The sequence below is a fragment of the Euphorbia lathyris genome, chromosome 6 (genome assembly GCF_963576675.1).
Source record: "Euphorbia lathyris chromosome 6, ddEupLath1.1, whole genome shotgun sequence".
Classification (NCBI taxonomy): Eukaryota; Viridiplantae; Streptophyta; class Magnoliopsida; order Malpighiales; family Euphorbiaceae; genus Euphorbia; species Euphorbia lathyris.
The window spans coordinates 30,973,553-30,996,530 of NC_088915.1; the positions used below are offsets into that span (position 1 = coordinate 30,973,553).

The 22,978-nt window shown below is 29.6% G+C and overlaps 1 long non-coding RNA gene across 1 annotated transcript; it reads right to left on the minus strand.

The window, feature by feature from the left end:
• Positions 1 to 6,350: 6,350 nt before the first annotated feature.
• Positions 6,351 to 6,795, minus strand: LOC136232402 (uncharacterized). Its single transcript, XR_010690489.1, has 3 exons — positions 6,742 to 6,795; positions 6,520 to 6,663; positions 6,351 to 6,440 (listed from the first exon to the last, which is right to left on the minus strand). It is a non-coding gene; the product is annotated as an uncharacterized lncRNA (long non-coding RNA).
• Positions 6,796 to 22,978: the final 16,183 nt, after the last annotated feature.

Sequence of the window (22,978 nt, forward strand, 5' to 3'; positions counted from 1 at the left end):
CTGAATTATCGATTGATTTCTCATCTGTATACATTTATCTGATATATATGGATTTGTTGATAATAGATTTATCTGAAATTTATCTGATATATATGGATTTCTTGATAATAGTTGTTCTAAACTTATTCTCAGACTTGATAATAGCTTTCTTACACTAATGAGCAAACAAAAACTGTACTGTAAATTCAAACAAATTGTAATTCTTGTTCCATATGAATATATCATTTATTTCATATAAATATATCATTTGTTCCATATTAATATACTAATTATTCCGAACTAATGTACCATTTGTTCAAAGTACATATTTGTCCTAATCTCAACTCTCTTACCTGTTTTGTAGATTTGCTTTCGCCTAGTTACTCTTCTACTGCAATTGTACCTTACACACCAGAAGTAATCACAAGACTCAACCCTAACGGAACAAAAATATGGATTCCTAATTGTTCAAATGAGTTAAAACCTGCTCTTGGAATGATATTTGAGAATTATAATAAAGCTCAAGAATTCTACAAATCATATGCATGTGCTGCTGGATTTAATAGTAGGATATCAACTTCAAGAAATAAACAAGGTGTTATAAAAGAACAATTTTTTGTATGCAATAAAGAAGGTTACAAATATCACAAAAGAAAAGCAACATCCAGTGATATAAAAACCAGAAAAATGACACTCAGTCGCGTAGGATGCAGTGCTAAAATGATTATCAAACTTTCTGACAATGGAAACTATGAAGTGACACAGTTTAAAGAAGAACATAATCATCTTCTATACACTCCAGGATGTGTACAATATCAAAAAGAGGGCAGGAACATGAACCTTCTACTGAAAAAGATGGTAGTTAATAACGCAAAGGTAAAAAAATCTTCTTCATAATAGTTATGCATTATAAATAAAGTATTCTGTTTACTTGTAGAATTTTACTCATTTCATCTAAAAATAAATAAATTCTGATTTGGTTGAACAGATGAATGTTGGTCCTTTAAGAACTTATAGACAAGCAAAGGAACTTTATGGAGGATATGAAAATATTGGTGCATCGAAGATAGATTTTAAAAACTTCCAGAGAGACTTGAAAGCATATATTAAGGATTCAGATGCACAAATGTTTGTAGATAATTTTCAGAAAAAAAAGGAGTTATGGAGTGCATTATTTTTCGAATTTGAAGTAGATCAAGAAGGCAGACTCTGTAGAGCTTTATGGGCAGATCCTGTGTGTATCAAAAACTATGCTCTTTATGGTGATATGGTCTCATTTGACACAACATATAGCACAAACAGGTACTACATAATAATCTTTGGCATAAAATTATTGCTTTCTGCCATTAATATACTGATTTTGAAACACAAAAATTGTATCATGTTCTTCAAACAGAAAACTTATTTTTATGTTACAATGAACAGGTATAATATGATATTTGGACCATTTACTGGGGTTGAAAACCATAAAAAATGTATTACATTTGCATCGTGTTTCGTGGCTAACAAGATATTGCATCATTTGAGTGGGTTTTTAAAACATTTCTGAAAGCAATGGACAACAATGAGCCGACTTGCTTGATAACAGACCAAGATCCAGCAATGATAGTTGCAATAAAAAATGTTTTTAAAAAAACAGAACATAGATTTTGCATGTGGCACATTATGAAGAAGATGTCAGACAAAATAGGTACGAAAAATAATTCTATACTATTTATTTTCTATTGTCTCATTCAATAAATACAATGTTCAAACATAATACATGTGTTGTTCCATATGAATACATAAAATGTTCCAAAATGATATATGTGTTGTTCAATACACATACATTAATTGTATTCTAAACTCTTTTCTTACAAATACAGGAAGACAAATAATGCAAGAAACAGATTTTATTACAAAGATAAATTCTTGCGTGTGGAGTGTAGATTGGAACCAGAAGAGTTTGAACAAAAATGGATGGAAATTATTTTAGAATTCAATTTACAAGAACATGGATGGCTGAAACACATGTATGATATAAGATCAACATGGATTCCTGCTTATTTCAGAGACTCATTCCTAGCGGGCTTAATGAGAACAACCTCAAGGTCAGAAAGTGAAAATCACTTCTTCACTTCTTTCACAAAAAGTCATTTAACTCTCATTGAATTCCTCCTCCGGTTTGAGGGTGCAATGGAAGCACAAAGACATGCACAAGGAAAAAATGACAATGATTCTAAACACTCAATACCTATGACTTAAACACTAATTCCTATCGAAAAGCATGGATCAGAAGTATTTACAAGAACAATCTTCTATGAATTTCAAAAACAAGTGATAGATGCTTCATTTAAATGTGGCGTTGATGATATACAGAAACACACTGACAAATGCAGAATCGCTGTAAGAGAAAAAGGTTAAAAAAAACATATCAGGTTGTTTATAATACAGACAACAGTGACACAACATGTTTGTGCAAGATGTTCAATAGAGCAGGAATTCCCTGTAGACATATGGTACTCGTATGGAAGGATAGGATGCTGGAAAAAATTCCTGATCAGTATGTGCTAAACAGATGGAAAATATTACCAGAGATAACATTGCAAAATAATGTTATAGAGGAATGTGCTAGAACAATGGGAAAGAAAATAATGTTGAATAACTTATGGAGTGAGATTCACATGACTGTGTGTTTGGCTGAAGGGGATGAAGAGGACATAAATAATCTCACAAGAAACATTCAAACATTGAGGACAGGGCTGGAAGCAAAGAAAAGAAAGAACATCAACAATTCTACTAAAATTCAAGACATAGAGATGTTGGTTGGAACAAGTCGGCCCTCTGAAGTTCTAATCAAAGAACCTAAAATTTCTAAAAACAAAGGAACTGGGATTCAGCTTACAAACAGTGAGAAAAGATTGAAGGGAGAAAAAGAGAAAGCAATTGAACAATCACAAAAAAAACAAAGGATGTGCAAAGGATGTCACCAATTGTGCAACCATGACATTAGAAACTGCCCAGAAAAAGCAAAGAGATAAGGTAAAATCCCTATATCTAAACTTTCTTTACTCTAACAGTATATTTTGTTATTTGACTTCACTTTGAAACCTGTGATTTTTTTTGGAACAACTTGTTATTATATGTCTTGATAATACATTTCTTACAAAGATCAAATAAGATCATTATTGCGACCTAAAACATCATTGTTACATTGCTCAGTCTTGTGTTTCAGATTCTTCTTCACTTCCTTCAGCTTCTCCTTCAAATCCACTTTCTTCTACTCTCGTTTCAGAATAAAACACATCACGGACACACAAAATAAAAACATAAAAGCGTTTATGCCCTTCAGCTTCACCATGATGCAATCAACATTCCCCTCCATAAACGTTTCCTCCATATCAACAATGACATTAAAAAGTTCATCAGTAATATAACTACCTGCTTTACGTACTGAACCTGTGTGTTAATTTCAAATAACATATATTTACACTAACAATATATGAACATCAATAATATATAGCAGTATAAAAAATATATCATTAAATAAAAAAAATATACAAACATAAACATAAAAAACATAAAAACATAAAAATATAAACAATTGTTCACAATTAAAAAAAAACATTAAATAAAATCATTATCAGGACCCATAATATCATTGTTATATTTCTTAATCTGGTCCTTCAGATTCTTCTTCACTTCCTCCAGCTCCTCCTTCAACTCCACTTTCTCCTCCATTCCTTTCTCAATGAAAGACATCATTGAGTCACAAAATAAAGACATGAAAACCTTCATGCCCTTCAGCTTCTTTATGATGTCGTCAATATCCCCTTCCATAAAAGTTTCCTCCATATCTTCAATAACTTTAAAAAGCTCATCAGGAATTTCACTCCGTTCATTACGTACTAAAGGTTCAACAGGAGATGAAGACCTCGTTCTCTTAGACGAACTCGAACTGCTTCCTGACATCTTTGCTACAATTCAACTTCTACTAAAAAAATACGATCAATAAAGAGAGCAATACTATTTATAGAATTTTATTTAGTCTCTTCAACTTCATACTATCAAACACGCTTTCTTTCATTCAAATGATTATCTATTGGGAAACTCAGAAGCTTTTAATAATTTAGACTCTTCAAATTCTACTTTTCCTCCAATGAAACACGGTTTTTCATTCAAAATAAATGTATATTGGGAATCTCAACAGTATTAAGAATATTACGTACATGAATATATTTATTAAATGCAAACTAAATTAAAACTGTGAATCAGTCTCTTAAACTATTGGTATTATTTCCTATATAAATATGTAAATCAGTCTCTTAAACTATTCGTATCAGAATCAATAAGTATTTCCTCATTTATTTATTATTGCAAAGGTAATGAATTAAAATCAGATTAAAATAAATCTGTATTCATTTTATTAACAATTAAAACTTTAATGAAACATATATCATGTATTAATTATATTCAAACAAACAATGATTAGTTATTGATCCCTTATTACTGAAAAAAATGTAACTATATCATTTCATTTTCTATTTTACAGGGTGAATACTCAAAAGCAAACTTAATGATCAATTGGATATACTCTTATATTCTTCCAACGGTACACGTACTATGTTCCATTCCATGAACTGTATTGTTCAATCCGAATACATATGTTGTTCCGGAATAAATATTACATTGTTCCATCAGAATAGTTACATTCTTTTTATTTCCTCTAATGTGATCTAAACTCATTTACCATTACAACATAATTAGAACTATGTTCCAACTCAATTTTTTAATAAAATGATGTTTATTAAATGACTAATGTATATAAGGTGGTTGTGAGTGTGAACCATTGGATATGCTCTTATATTGATCCAAACGTATACATAAATTGTACAAATTCTTTAATATAACTATATCATTTGTTACAACTTAATGTACAATTAAGTGATTGTGAGTATTGAAAAATGTTGTATACTGAATTCTACCAAATTATACCACTTGTTCCATGTAACTATATCATTTGTTCTGAAATAATCAACCATTTGTTCCATTCCATAAACTGTATTGTTCAATCCGAATACATATGTTGTTCCAGAATAAACATTACATTGTTCCATCAGAAATAGTTACATTCTTTTTATTTGCTGTAATGTGATCTAAACTCATTTCCCATTACAACAAAATTAGTACTATGTTCCAACACAAATTGTTTAATAAAATGATGTTTATTAAATGGCTAATGTATATAAGGTGGTTGTGAGTGTGAACCATTGGATATGCTCTTATATTAATCCAAAGGTATACATAAATTGTACAAATGCTTTAATAAAACTATATCATTTGTTCCAACTTAATGTACCATTAAGTGGTTGTGAGTATTGAAAAATGTTGTATACTGAATTCTATCAAATTGTACCACTTGTTCCATGTAACTATATCATTTGTTCCGAAATAATGAACCATTTGTTCCATTCCATGAACTGTATTGTTCAATCCGATTACATATGTTGTTCCGGAATAAATATTACGTTGATCAATAAAAAATATTTACATTCTTTTTATTTACTATAATGTGATCTAAAATCATTTACTATTCAAATATAATTAGTACTATGTTCCAACACAATTTGTTTAATCAAATGATGTTTTATTAAATGGATGATATATATAAAGTGGTTGTGAGTATGAACCATTGTATATGCTTTTATATTGATCCAAAAGTATACATAAATTGTACAAATTGTTTAATATAACTATAACATTTGTTCCAACTTAATGTACCATTAAGTGGTTGTGAGTATTGAAAAAGGATGTGGAAAAATTCTACAAAATTTTACGACTTGTTCAATGTAATTATATAGTTTGTTCCGAATTAATATACCATTTGTTCAAAATAAATATAACGTCTGTTCCAAATGAATTATATATGCTAAATATTGAATAAATTGACATCTGTTAAGAATAAACCAACATAATTTGAAAAACCTTTTTAAATATAAAATTTTATATACAAATTCTAAAGTATATTTACAAATTTTAAAATATATTTAAAAATTTAACATAAAAAATATGTTATTCTAAATTTAATCCAGCTCAAACAACCCATTCTTTTGACTTCTCATCAATTTCTTCAATAAGTTGATTTATTGGATTCAAAAGAATGCTCCAGCAATAAAAAATTCTAAGCTTTCTAAAGTCTTTTCCCTGCAAAAAAAATGATATAATAAAATAGAATAATAGTAATACAAACTGTTACATAAAGAATTTACAAGATATACCTTAGAATTCTTTGTCAATCCAATATTCCACTCCTTCACACTCTGACCAATGTATGTTTCCATATGCTTCAAAAGAAAAATACCACAATCATTGTGGTTATTATTGATTCTCCACTTCATCCTCAGGATTTGCACTTTGTATGCACACATTTGTTTTAATGAAGAAGCATCATTTTTTAAAACAAAATGAGCATAGGATTTTAACTACAACAAACAAATCAGAAAATATGTTATCACATATACAAAAAAAACAAAGAATGAAATAAATCAAGTTACAACATACCAATTGTTCTGGACAATCATCATACTTATCAGCACGATTGATTTTTCGAGGGAGTGTCATATTATCCAATATTTCAACAGACTTTGAAAGATTGTTGACAACAATCAGATAAAAATGTCCATGAGAAATAACAGGGAAAAACACCTAATAAACACCAAAAAACATTAGTATCTCAATACATTTAACAGTATTCAACAGCTGCTGTTCCACCATAAAACTTACCAATTCAACATCAGCCAAGTTTTTAAATTTGAAAAAAGAAAGTTCATTCTGAAGCATTTCCTTAAAATTATATTCTCTTGATCTACTAGCTCCAGAAAACAGAAGAGTCTACAAAATAATCAAAACAACATTTAGCAAAACAATTATTAACAGAATGAAAACAAAAAATAAAATTAAAAAGTTAGGAAACATACAAAATGATATGTACTGAAAAAAAATCTTTTCGGTTTTCCATTATATTTCTTCAATTCTTCAGTGTTCAAAATTGAACTCCAAGCATCCGCAATATTATTGACAATATGATCATGACCAGACATTAATAAAATCTCCCGTTTATCAATAAAGGTTTGTCCATCACTGAAAAATACATCACTTCAAAAATAAGGAAAAAAACTATCAGTATATGCCAAAATAACATATAAATTCATATAACAAACATAACTTCAACTTACCTGCTTAAAACAGGACTCATTGCAAATTCAACAATCCTCCTTTTACGACTATCCATGTTATCCAACAACTTTGGATGCCGAGAAATAAAAGGAGAACGGAGGTACTTAGATTCCTTAACAATCCTCCTTACACGACCTCCTCCACCATTTTCATTATCAAGACCATATCTCAAAATAATATCTCCCAAATCTCGACGTAATTCATTCATCATATCTACACTGTAAGATGACCTCCTACCATACTTATCCCACTAAAAAACATATCACAATTAAAATAATGCATCAAAACTATAACTTCAAAATGTCATATATTAAAACTCATTGTTCCAAAAATAAACACCAATTGTTCAAAGAAAAAACACCAATTGTTCAAAGAATAAACACTTACAATATTGTCAATTTTCAACACCTTCTCAGACACTATATCATCCATATACTTCATTACATAATACCCCCACAGCTTTTTGTATCTTTCTGAGATGGAATATTCTGCAAAATAAAACACAAACAACTTAAAAACAATTAAAAAAAATACACAAATATACATACAAATTAAACACGTACCACATGGCAAATCCATTTTACCAAAACATTCTCATGATAAAAAGAAATAATAGATCTGCAAAACAAATTCATATATATGTCAAACTATTGCATTCAATAAATAAAATACATTATAAAAGAGCATTTGATTATTAAACATACTCATCAACAACATATCTCCATTGATCATTTTCCAAACCCAAACGAGTTTTCAATGGATCCAAAAGAAAAACGCGTTTCCGCTCAAGATCAACGACAGTCAAAGTCCAATGATAACTGAAGAAAACAAACACATTAGTAAAACTATAATACATTATTAAACAAAAAAAAATCATCAGTATAGACAAATAATGCATACTCTTTGTTTCGCGGTATCAGATACAAACATTTGTTGCCGGACTGTTCATATCTCTCAGTCAAAAACTTGATCTTCTCCCCAATCTTATGAACTCTTTCAATATGATTAGTTATGTTTGGATCAACAAGGGAGAATGTGGTATCCAATCTATCATTATTCACAATCACATCATAAAGGTGCCTGTAGAAAACACACACGAAACATATACAGTAAACATGCCATTCAAAAAAATAAAACAATATAACCACTAATACAAACATGCAATTATAGATAAAAAAAATACCTCATGTAATACAAAATTGGGCCACAGCCTATTGGAGCTAGATCAGCCAATTCACGAATATCCTTCCTCAATATAACTGCTTTCACCGGATGACCAAAAATGTAATCTTCAAACGTGGTAAAAACTGTCCTCCCATTACATAAATAATTGTTAGCCCATCTACACATATCGGCAAATTCATCTGGAACATCTCCAGGTAAACACTCCAAGTCTATATCATCATCAGAATCAGAATCAGACGTCTCTGACTCAATCGCATCATCGATATCACTGGTGAAAATATAAAACAACTCAAATATATAACAAAAAAAAAAGTTCCATACATAAACAATAAAGGTTCCAAAAAACGGAACCATTTGTTCAATAAAATAATAACTTACACAATTTCATCAGCAGGATCAACAAACTCACCCCCTTCATCTTGATTTACACAAACTAAAGGACCAGCCCCAGAAACTATATCAGCAGCCCTAAAAAAAACATCAATTAAGCCACAAATATTAAATGACATTTCCAAAACAAAAAACAGGAATTATTCAAACATAAATAAATTGCATTTCAGATGAAACAGATTGATCAGCTACAGACTGGCTTAATAACTCAAATTGAGGAGCGGAATTCATCTTTATTCTCAACCTCAGACCTTCAGATGACCCTACTTTCCCTCTAACTTTCCTCACTACTCCTCTCTTCTTCTTCTTATTCTTCTCCTTCTCCGCTCCTCCTCTCTCTTTTTCTAAACCTTCAGCTATCTTTCTCTGTACCTGCTTGTTATATTCTTCATTAACAGCATTATATTCTTCCCAAAAGCCAGGCAGATTAAAAAATTCATTATCCTCATCAGATTCATTAGATAATCTTCCCGAATGCTCACTTGCTGGCATTCGCTCAGAACGCTGTCTCATCCTCTCTTCCTTACTAACTCTGTACTTAGTAAAAATGTTTTCAACAAATGTATTCATCCGTACAGGTAAGTCATTCTCATCAAACATATTTTCAGCTTCATCCACCAACATATACATCTCAGTTACATCATTAGCTAACTTTCTAGCCACTGATTTAAACCTGACAGTGAATTCCTGCATTTATAAAAACACTATTTACTAATTTATCAAAACGAAACACAAACTTCTATATAAAAGAAAAACACAGATGCATACCATGAAGTGACTGGGACAGCCAGAAAATCCTTCTTGAGTATCTTCTTCTTCTCCTTCTTCTACATACTTCTTCTTCTTCTCTTCTTCTTCTCTTCTTCTCTCTTCTTCTTCTCTTCTTCTCTCTTCTTCTTCTTGTTACCTTCAACATTAGGCCCTTCACATTCTACCTCTGCTTCAGATTTCACTAATCTCTTCAACACAATTCCCTTGCCAAAACCACTGGCTTTTTCCAACTTAATTCTTTCAGAGATTAGAACATTATTCCACACAGAAGTTAGTGGAAAGGAACGTGGCCTCAAATCAACCCCACGTTGCAAACGATCAAAATAACATATCTACAATAAAAAAAATGAGAAAAACAAATTATAAGCAAATACATAAATTATTCAAAATAAATTCCAACATATTAAAATAATTACCAGTATAAATGGAAGAGGGCCTGTGAAAAAATATGGTTTAGAATCGTTCTTGAAAGAACGAACGGAATCTGTAAGATGCTTAAAACTAAACCGGCACCAATCTAACTTCGAAATTTCATTCACATTCATGCAACTGAATAAAAACTTATTGTACAACGCCCTATTCTTGTTTGAACGAATGCAAGAATTAACAACAATAACAATGAAGTTCCAAATGAACTCATCACAAACATCCACTTCCAACAGATTTTTCAGCCTACAAAGAACATCTTTATCCTTAGGACTGCCACTACTTAAACCAAAAGACTTCCTCCAAGTGTTTAAAAAATTACACCAACTATCCCCACTGTTACTATCCGCTTCCTTAATTTCCTTTCCTCCACATGGCAGGCCATAAACACAATGGAAATCCTCTTCACTCAAATCAATCCGGTTATTACCAAGAAGAATAAAACAGCATCTGTCAGGATCAACAGAATCCACAACCTTGCCATAAAAAATTCCATTAAGCTTCCCAATATCCAGACACAAAAAACCACCAAACCCTATCTTCCTAATGGCAGCTTTGTGTGTCTCTGGCATAGTTTTAACAAACTTAATAAATGTTGTTGGACGCACCCTCTGATTCAATACTACATCAGAAAAATCTTGCTCCATAACAGAATAGCAACTATCCTTCTTCACAATCCTTCTTCCACAATCACGATTCACAGAACTAGGAGAACCAACTCCTTTCACAACCTCAACTTTATTCCTTTTCAATCTAGAACGACCAGATACTTTCACAACCTCAACCTTCTTCATCTTCAACCTAGAAGAACCATCTCCCTTCAAATTAACTCCAACTTTTCTTTTCTTTCCAACACAACCAGAAACAACATATTCATCATGTGCTTGTTCTTCAGATGGTGTACTCGCACTGATAACAAAATCAGGATCATTCAGATTATCACGATCTTCGGAAGAACTTTCATCAGCATCAGAACAACTTTCTACATCCTTCAGAGCATCAGAAGAACTTTCATCAATAGGAACACCAATATTTGATGACTTTTTCTTCAAAGCATGACATTTCTTCAAAAATCTCTGTTTACTCCCTTCTTCACTATTCTTTTCAGAAACCCTTGAAGCATAAAAAATAACGAAATTAACAACAATACTAGATCAACAAAATACATATATAGTTACAAACGAACTTATAAAATGTTCCAAACGAATACATATATTGTTCCAAACGAATACATATATTGTTCGAAACGAATACATATATAGTTCCATACAAAAACATAATTTGTTCCAAACGAATACATATAATGTTCATAAAGAATGCATATATTGTTCCATAAAAACATAAAATAGTACCTGTCGTCATCAACCTCCATATAATCAGAGTTTATAGCACGAAGCAACGCATGATCAATAACATGCTCAGGCAAACTATCTTCCCTACTAGAAGTAGCTTTTGACATTCTGATATATACTGAAAAACAAAAAAAAACACATATACAAGTCACAAAACTAACAAATGATAGACGAAAAGAATGAAAAAACACAATAAAATGTCGTTGAAACCCTAAAAAACAACAAACAAAACAAAAACAAAATACAAAACCTAAACAACACATATAAACAAAAAAACAAAGAACATGCATAACACAAAAATCTAAAATGAACAAAGAAAACACAGACAAACTCACCGATAACTTCAAAAACACACAAACAGAGAGCCGAACCTACCGATAAAGAAAAAAATATAGGAAATCAAAGCCATAAATATTCAACAAAAAAAACGAAGGCAAATGAACAAACATAAAAACATAAAAACAAACAAAACAAACACAAAAACATACATGAACTCACCGATATCTTCCAACAAACACAAAATGCGAGACGAAACAAAGAAATCCAACCAAAAACTCAACAAAAACATGATCGGAAATGAAACGGCGCAACCAGAAAGAACAAAAGAAATATCAGAGAATCACCGGAGAAGAAAAAATGACAGAAATATAGGAGATTACAAATATACCCCTAACTTAATAACTATTTATACTAAGCGCGTAAAATTACAAATATACCCTTCCGTTTTTTACACAATTACTAAAAAGCCACTATTATCACATAATAAGCCTTGTCACACCATAAGGAATGTGTTACACCTGATCTCTCCTCTATATATATATATATATATATATATATTACAACTAAAGTATTACACCCTTATAACTTTTTTTTCTCTCTTATTTTTAAAGCTAAAGTACTACACACACGTTTGTTTACCTAAAATTTTGAGGTAGAACTCTAAAAATAGTACTCAAGTACTCTACAATATGTAGAGATCTGAATATAATAAAACACTCTACTTATTTAACAATAAATCTACTTTTTCAAACACAATTTTATATCTTTAATATAGCATGAAATCCGTGCATAGCTTGTTAGGTAGAGTTTTGAAAGGTTTTAATAAGTTTAAAATAATGATGAGAAATTATATGGACTCCCAAAAAGTTGTGATGTGATAACTCTATCACTATAATAAAATAAAATAAAAATATTGTGCATAGGCTATTAGGTAGAGTGTTGGAAAACTTTAATAAGTTTAAAACAGTGATAACTATATACTCTTGAAAAGTTGTGATACCATAACTTTATCATTATAAATCATTCCCTTAGTTCGCAAACTACATCATTATTATAAATGATGCACTCATTTCAAAATTATATCATATGTAAATATTTTTATTTTCTTTTTAATTTTTCCATCGAAATTTTCTTATTTACTTTTAGATTTTCTATTTTATATACTTAAATCATTATTTGGTATATAAATTATCCAAAATTTCATCATTTAACCTATAATATATTATTTGGTCACATTTGACTATTGACTTATCTTAATTGATGAAATTTCTGCTAATTTGGATGAAGACTTCCTGAACTATTATCATATTGATAGGTGATAATATTTTAACAGTTAGACTTAATAAATTTTAGTTTAAAGATTTATTTATTTTAATTGTTGCTTTTTAATCTAATTAATTTTTTTCACATAAAAATGTATATTTAAAATAAATTTTTAGAGGTGCGATGTGTCAAGTCTATATTAAAATATCAATAGAATTAGAGGGATAACGGTTTTGTAAAGATTCCATTCAAATTGGATAAAAGTTTATCAATTTAGAAAGTTCAGTGGCTATATATGATCAAATAATAAATTGGGGACCAAATGGAATCTTCTGCAAGCGGCTCTTAAAAATATAAACTGCACACTTACCTTCAATTGTGTTGATTGTTTTGGAGCTCAATAAATATTATATATTTATAATAGTAGGATGTAGAATGGCTTCAAAAAAAACAATAGTAGGGTATAAAACATATATCTAGGATAATAGTCATGGGATTAAAAACTAAAATAGTGTTGATTGACTGTTTTTAAAAACAGTCTCAAAGATGTAATTTTACTTACCTCCTTACGGCACCCAAAATGTTGTAATGGGGTAAAGTTGCAGGAATCCCTTCAAAAGTGATTCCTGCAACGTCACATCTCCTCCATTTTCAAAAGGGAGGATATAATTTTCTTTTTAAGGTTAAATATTATAATTTTTTATTTTTTAATAAAAGGATAAAGACAAAGTTTAATCCTAATATTAAGGCCTACATTTCGAACTAATAGAATAAAAATTCTTAATTTCTTTTAAAAAAATCATAAACAATAAAAATAATAATTCTATAACATATATATTTAATATAATAAACATTATATATATATATATATATATATAATATACTAAATCTGTAGTTGATATTGCTGAGGTGTCATCTCTTACAATCGTCTGTAGCTGATGTGTCTATTTCTCAATATTACTCCTCTTTCCAACTTTTTCTTTCGCGCATACTAATGGTAAACCGTTCCCAAAACCCACGTTCTCAATCTAACCCTGCTTTTACTCTTCTTTTTGGGGATCTCTTCATCTTCCACGGTTGCTTCTCTATGTAACTGCTCTTCTCTTTCATTTGCAATTTCCTGAAACTCTTTCATTTGCAATTTCCTAACTCCGATTTACTTTCTCTGGTAGGATTTCTCACTTCTATCAGTTTGTTTGTCGATGATTTTGTTCTCTACAAAATTCTTTTCAATTGTTCTTGAATCTGAAAGTTTGAAAGGATCTGAACTGATAGCTTCATTTGTGGCTTAGATTGTTAGTTTTTTTTAATTCAGTCCATTTAGTTTTGACAGCATGAGAAACTCTTTCATTTGCAATTTCCAAACTCCGATTTACTTTCTCTGGTAAGATTTCTCACTTCTATCAGTTTGTTTGTCGATGATTCTGTTCTCTGCAAATTTCTTTTCAATTGTTCTTGAATCTGAAAGTTTGAAAAGATCTGAACTGATAGCTTTGTTTGTGGTTTAGATTGTCAGTTTTTTTAATTCAGTCCATTTAGTTTTGACAGCATGAGAAACTCTTTCATTTGCAATTTCCTAACTCCGATTTACTTTCTCTGGTAAGATTTCTCACTTCTATCAGCTTGTTTGTTGTTGATTTTAGATATGCTACATTTTATCAAAGCTCTAGAATGGTTGAATTGTGATTTGAAATGATACCGTAGTTGCCTTTCAACTGTATGATCTCAAACAGCAAGGTTCCATTGAAAGAGAGAAGGTGAGTAGGGCACATGGTTCTGATGGATACATGGGAAAATTTATAAAGACATGTATAAGAATGATTCAAAAAATACTGGTGGCTGAAATGTGGTGAGTTATTTGGTTATATTTGACTGTTTGTCTCGGATAACTATAGTCTGATGTTTGTCCCTCTCTCAAACTAAATCTCAATTTTGAGTACTATTATGGTAAACGAGTACCCAATAGGCTAATTCACATGGAAAAAAATACTATTATAGTACATAGCTTGCTCAATTAGTTGCTGCATGGTTAGCTATCTCATTTGTTATTGAAATTGATTTTTATTTGAGTTATCTGTTTGTGGGTTTTTTACATCGTTATTAATCATAATGTTTTTTCCTAAGGTAATCGATTATATAGGTTTTATTGTATATAATGGGCAGGCTTTCAGTGAGATGCCAACAGCTCATAGGTGTCCTTCTGCCGATGCTACTTATGAAATGAAGCATGGTGTCAGATCAATGCAGGTGATATCTTTAAACGAGGTTATATAAAATTACTTACAATGTCAATCGAAAACTTAGATTAAGTGTACTTAATATGTGAACTTTTGTATCAAAATGAATGGTGGGGGTAGATCCTCAATAGAGAGACAAATGGACATGTTACACTAGAAGCTTAAAGAAAATTCATAAGCAATTTTCTAGAACTGAGGTATCATATGTAGTCTCTGATATCATTTTTATTGCTGTTTCTTGTGGGTCTTGCAAAACTTGAATGGTCTATTGTTTGTGTGAGGGAACTATTCAAATTACAAGTGCTTATTTTCTTTTTTTTTATCCATTTGATATTTCTGATCAATTAAACATGGAAATCTGAATGCTTGGAAGTTTCTTCCTATTACAGGCAGTAGCTTCTCAAGATTGGCCTTGAATATGGATACTGGATTTTTAAATGTATATGTAAACAGGCTAGCAGCAGTCTTATATTTGCCCAATTTAGAATTTTACTTTGATAGAATGGTATTCACCCCTGATCTCTATTTGGTGATCTTTTACTTCTCTCATGCTTTGCATTAACTCGTTTGTGAAATTCTGTTTCATCCTTTTGTGCAGGCATGCACTTTCACAAAAATTTTATGTGACATTCCTCTGCCATCTTTTTGGAATCGCCATTATATTAAAAATTTCATCATCAAATAATAGTTTTTTTTGTAGAGATAAGGAAAACTGGATCAATATATAACTGAATAAAAATGAGACTACACGCTTCAGTTATGATTAGTTAGGTCTACATTCATGAGTGAGTGATTAGTTTCTTTATTCTGTCATTATGTAAAATATGAAAGTGCAGATCAAGTTTGATGCTTCAATGGATACAGTGCTTTATCCTCCAATGAGAATGCTATTGCTATCCTGAGAAGTGTTAAGTTATATTCTTTCCCTTGCATTCACCCTATTTATTTTGTGTTTTTTTTTTGTGAACTCAATCTTATTATTCTATAAATATTGCTGATTGAAGAACATGACCTTTATGTGTTTAATTTGTTCTGCTAGCATAAGTAACATTTGGCAATTAAATTTGCTTTAATCTTTTGTAGGTTATATAACACTGCTACTTTATTATCCTTTGTAGGTTATATGATTGGGTATGCTCAATTATTTGTTTTTTCATGTCTTCTTCTTCAATTTTGACATGTCTCAATTTTGACATGTCTTCTATATTCATCCATTCTCTGATTCTCATGTTTAGTTGGTGGTTTTTGGGTTTTCCATGCTGGATTTTAGATGTAAAACCTTGAAGAAAGAACATTATAAATTCCCTCAAAATGAATTCCAAACAAAAGTTACTTTTTATTAAAGGGTGTTGTTGTTGTTGTATCTAACATATTTGTTTGATTTTTATTTTGAATCTCTGACCAGATTTTAGAAAGCGATGCGTGTTCAAGAGGCATGTTCAAAAGAAGCTTCAACGTAGATATAGGCGTGTTCAAGAGGCATGTTTTATTTTTTAAAATATAGTTAGAAAAACATAATAATAAATGTGTATGGAGAGTTTTAAGAGTAATAGCTTATTCAATTTTTAATCTGCATTCTCTCTCTTTAATATTTATATAGACCAGTGTATTAGTTATTAGTGAAGATAATAGCACAATATGGATAATATAATATCTGAAGATAACCAATGAATAATATTCTGAATCAAAAGTATAAATTAAGTATTAAATCATGCTCAAGATTGTAATAAATAAATTAAAAGAATCATACAGATCATAACATAATTGGTTTTAGAATTTTTTTTTGCAGAAATTAATGACAGAGGAAAGGAAAAATCATTGTGTTGGGTTTGGAATGAAAATAGTTGCAGAAATTAATGACAGAGGAAACGAAACATCATCATGGAGATTGGGTTCATATGTAGAATATTCAACATGTCAAATGACAATAAAAATTAAATAATGTTTCTATAAATTATTTCTTTCAATTTTTAGTCCAGTTGCAATACATAATGGTAAATCAGATATGATAATATTTAATTTGGTTGATTTGGTTTGGACAAAATATGATATCACATGCATTCCAATACAGAATACTAAATTAATCATATGGTGTTTATTTTAAATTAAATGTGTTTATTTTAAATTAAATTATGGTATTTATTTTATTTAAATTAAAAAAAGATAAGGTGTAAAAATGGGTAGATTACACCTATGGCCACTGAACTTTATTCATTTTACATTGTGGTCACTGAACTTCAATTCTTAAAAAGTGTAATGTTCAATAGTCCTACTGTTAAGAATTGAAGTTCAGTGACTACAATGTTAAATGGGTAAAGTTCAGTGACCATAAATGTAATTTACTCGTGCAAAAATACCTTTTAGGTTGATATTCAGGAGCAATTTTATTCCTAACAAATGATGCAATTTTACCGCTAACATTGACAAATTGGGTGAATTTCAGAAATAATTCATCAAATTGTCTTCTCGGTCATGAATCGTATCACCTACGTGTCACATTAGTAACATATTTTCCCCCCATCATGGTGAAATGTATATGATAGTTTCAAGAGTTACCAGTAAAAAAGAATTGAAAATTCTTATTTGTAGTGATGATGAAAAAATCTATAATTGTACTCAAAATGTAGTTTTCAAAAACTATTTAATAATTCTAACTGAATTATTTAGTATTCTATAATATTTTAATGTGTCATAAATTAAAAAATTATTATACTAAATTGTACATTTTTTTAAAGTCGATACGTTATATATTAATTAAAGTTTTAATATGTAAATTTGTAAATATTTACACAATGGTGACGATATCAAATAAAAAAACCGTGCAAAGCACGGGTGTAAAACTAGTATATATATATATATAAAATTAGAAATAATTATTTTTAACTATAGTTTAAAACAACCTCTTATGGAGAATAATTTTCTAATTATACCTATATGTGTAATAGATTTACACAAAAAAAACCTCCATTGGAGGATTAACCCATAGTTAGGAGAGTCCTATTTTAAATAGAGCATAGAGTACTATGCCCAAAAATACACATAGAGAAAAACACAATCTATTATATAATTAAAAAAATATTCAATTATAAACATCAAATTCAATAACATATCCAAATTAAAAACTTCAACATAAACAGAAGCTACCAAAAAATAATAATGTGTTTACAACGGAATGAAAAATCTGAGGAAATAATCCATTAATATTACTTTCAATTTTAATCTTTTTAAGGAAGCTTTTGGATGTTGAATATTCGTCATTTGCAAAACTACTTTCATCTGAATCTTTACCTTCTGCTCGTTTTCCCTTTGAAATCATAGGTGTGGAAAAATCATCTTGCTCTTGAAGGTCATCAACACGACCAACTGATTCCTATGTTGCAAATAATATTTTTCAAGGAGTATATAAGTCATTGCAAATGTTATCACATGATTTAATTGAAATTTGATATTTTTAAAACTATACCTGATTTTCTTTTCCATGTTTAATATATTTTGCAATCAAATCGGCATCATTAGTTATCTTCACTACGGTATAAGGGGATAAGTCATGTTGCAAGTTGAATTTAGTTATTCGAATCTCGAAGATGAATTTTTTTCCAATCAATTGTTCAAGCTCAATTGAATAATTTTCCAAGTTACCTTCCTTTTTTTTTGCAGAAAAATAAAATAAAATTGGAGATTCGATTAGATCATGTAGAGTTTTTAATATGGTAAAATAAATTTATAATTATATGGTTATCTAACCTCGTCATGTCTTTCTTTTCGACAAGCAGCAGTTTTACCGATTAATTGCAAAGCTGGACGATCGAAAACAGTAAGCGAAGCATTTGATGTTTCATCACCCACACGCATTTGAATCTTATACCTAATATGTTTTCAAATTTTATTTTTCACAAATTAAATTTTATATCAAATACCACAATTAACAACAATGTAGTTAGTAAAATTACCTTATGATGGGGACATTCCACTCTTTATTACAGTTAAGACAAACATATTTATTGTCTTCCTCAAAAACCTTTTTTGGGCACTTGCTACATAAGAAATAGTACCAATTGTTATTTGTTTCAATGCCCACTATCTTTGCAATCAATGCACACTCGCTCTCCTGAAATTAAAATTAGCATAGGATGTTCAATAAAGAAACACAACCAAATTTTTAAAAAAGAAATAATCTACATGAAATAATCAGAGAAATAATAATTTTTTTCATCACTGTGAACTTGTTCTAAACAATTATAAAGTCATGTAGGAAACTCATATATATATTTATAATTATAATTTTTTTCAATGCAATAAAAGCAAGTACCTTTTAGGTTCTTGTATTTCTTCTAAACTTTTTGTTGCACAGTTTTGCAATTCATCCATTGTGCTTGATACACTTTTATTGGAAAAACGGCTTAATGACATCTTGTCATTACAAATCAACTTCAAGTTGTTCATTAGTTTCATTTAAATGAGTATTAATTAATCAAAATATGACATATAATTTCTAATTTCTAAGTGGTACCTTTCTTTATAGGTATCAATCTCCGGGTGATTATAGAAGAATCTCGAACTATATGAATTGGATAGTCTGGCGAACCCTTAAATACAAAGGATTAAAAAGATTGTGATTGAATTCGTAAAAAAAAACAAATCCTAAATACATAAGTAATCTATTATGTACTTTGAAATTCTCCTATTTTTGCATATTGGATGATGATAATTATTAGCCAATCATTGGATTCAATGTGTTCTTCAAAATCTGTAGCAAATTGCTCTTAAAGTGTACATTTAATAATGTGTTTCCTGCGCATACATATGTATAATCTATTATTATTTTCCATTACATATGTAAATACCAACAATTAAATATAACATGTTATAATTTCCAATATAAATTCAGCAAACATACTCTTGATCTTCTAAAGAAATTGTCACACGAGATTTCCCATCTTTGTTATTTTTGTTGATAAATGGTCCTTTATCAACAACTTGTGCTATTATATCTATGAATAAAGTAAGAAGGAACTATTAATATAACTTAATACATTAAAATGATACAACTTTAATTTTAATTTAGTTTTTGTGAGAACACTTGCGCACTAAAAAACTCGAGTCTAATGTTTTGGATATAATGATGTCTAGTGATGTGAACTGAGAGATTTCGTTCTTAATCTCTGGACAATCTGTTTCTTGAACACAAGTCTTTCCCATAAAATTTAATTTGTATTTATGTGTCGACATCTTGAATTTACCATTATTTTCAACAACAAAGAAAAATTGAAAAGCATAAGCTTTGCCTTCTTTCAAGTCAGGTCCAAACTTTTCAATCAAATTTTCTCCAATTATTGCTTCAATAGTGGAATCCTGAAAATCAGATAAAACACTTTAAATAAAACAATAGTTTAGATTGTAATGTAAATAAATGAAAAGTACATTTTCATCAGACAAAATCATATCAATAGTATAGAGTCCTCTTCATAATGTCAAAATTTCTAGCTCTCATTCTCCAATTTTCTCCTAGTTGTATTAATATCAGCTATGAAATCATATCTCGGTGACATGTTTTCCTACATAAAAACATAATAAGAAAGTGAGTTTTAAATTAATATAAGTGAACATAATATCATATTTCTATAATAAGATTACACATGAACTAAAAATTTCACATAAAAGTGTTAAAAGTTCTTGATCACCTTAAAAAATATAGAGACAACACGGCGTTGCAGTGTAAACTTTGGGTCGAATTTTCTCTAAAAACCAATTGCTATGCTATAAATAGAATAATAGTTAGGTAGTTGTTTATAAATAAAATACAGAGGATATAGAGTGGTACTATGTTTGAAAGTCTTAAAGATTTATTTAACAATAAACTCCAAAAAACTTTCCGTTCATAGCCTATTAGGTAAAGTTTTGGGAAGGTTTTAATTAGGGCTACACATAACTAACCGGAAAACCGAAAAACCGATTTCCAAAATCGAACCGAAAAATAGCTTAACCGTAACCAGTGGACTAGTTTACGGTTTTTCATTTCAAAAATCGATGGTTAACCGAAACCGAAATAAACCGATTTTGTATTAATACACATAAAACTAATATAAATATATGTAGAAATTTAATTATCAATATATAAATATACATATTTATATTGAATTTTTAAGTTAAAAATATTAAAATAACTTAAAATTTATTTGTTTTAGCGATTTTGTTACTTAAATTGAAGTTCAATATTTTTATTTAATATTTAAATAACTATATATTTATTTTAAAGTGAATAATTATAGATTTAAAGTGATATTTGCTACGAAAAGTTACTAATAGTTAATCGACTGAAGTAATAAACTAACCGAAATATGGTTAATCGAATTAAATGGACTGGTTAATGGTTTTTGCTAATGGACTGGTTAACCGACCATATGCACCCCTAGTTTTAATAACTTTAAAATAATGATTGATAATTACATAGACTCCTAAAAAGTTGTGATGAGATAACTCTTACCACTTTATATAATAATAAAATTTAAAAAAAACATTTGACACACATTATAAGGTAGAGTGTTGGAAGTGTTTGATAAGTTTAAAATAATAATCTATTGGCACAGACTATAAGGTAGAGTTTTAGAAGACTTTAAATCCTTTTATAATAATCTGACCGAGTGAATTTGATCAGTCACCATTAGATCTAGGTTCATTAAAATCTTATGGTAGAGATTAAAATTATTGTAAGGCTTAGATTTAATAAGTATGGATCTAATTGTGACTAACCAAATTCACTTGGTCAGTCACTGACCAGGTGAAAACCACCGTAATCTATTATATAGACTCTTGAAATTAAGAATGTAGACTTTAATAATAATCTATTATATAGATTTTAATAAGTTTTGAAATTTTGTCGAAAGGTTTAATAATCTATTTTATAAACTCACTATAATAAAATTTAAAAAAGCATTCCGGTAATCTATTAAGTTAGAATATTAGATTTTAAAAAGTCCAAAATTTTATTAAATTGACACATAATCTTACTGCGTTTTTAGTGTGCCACCTCAAATTAGAAGCTTTAATATTCTACCAAGTGTCAATTAGACTTCTCCTTTTATATATATAATAGATAGATGCTCATGTCCACATATCTTTTTTTTTTTTATCATGTACACATATTTTTATGAGCAATTAAAACAAATTGAGATCAATCGACGTTTATAGTGAAAGTAAGGCCTAAAAAATGAAATTAATGATCTCATCATCTGTTGCAGTCGCAATATGTTTGTCGCGGTCATGATTGGTGACGATACTTTTTATCGAGAGCTTGACAAATGGTGTCACAGTCACGACAACTCGTTGCCTTATCATCCCAACGTATAATTCGACTCCGTTTCAATTTGTTTGATGCCCAAATGACTTATGATTCCCACTAAATTTGAATCACAAGTTAATTAACCCATATAAGATGATTTAGAATTAATAAATCATAATATTAATATACCAAAAAACAAATAACAACTATTGAATCATCAAACATAAAAAAAACCAAATTCCATATATCTCGACTGAAACTTAACGACTACCCATTAAAGTTAAACTCACCTAATACGTTTTGATGTAAGGATCAAGAATATGTTGGTTTTACTCCGGTACATTCGTTGGAAAGCCTTCTACAGTGATTACAATCCAATACATGCAGACGCGTTTTAAAGCCGTGAGCCCAAGGTGTTGGATTAGATGAGAATCCAATACATGCAACGCGTCTACATGTATTGGATTCTCATCTTACTAATAAGCCCCAATCAAACACCTTGGGGCTCACGGCTTTAAAATGCGTCTGCATGTATTGGATTCTCATCTTACGCGTTTTAAAGCCTTCTACAATGATTAGATGTAAACTAACCTTTTTGTACA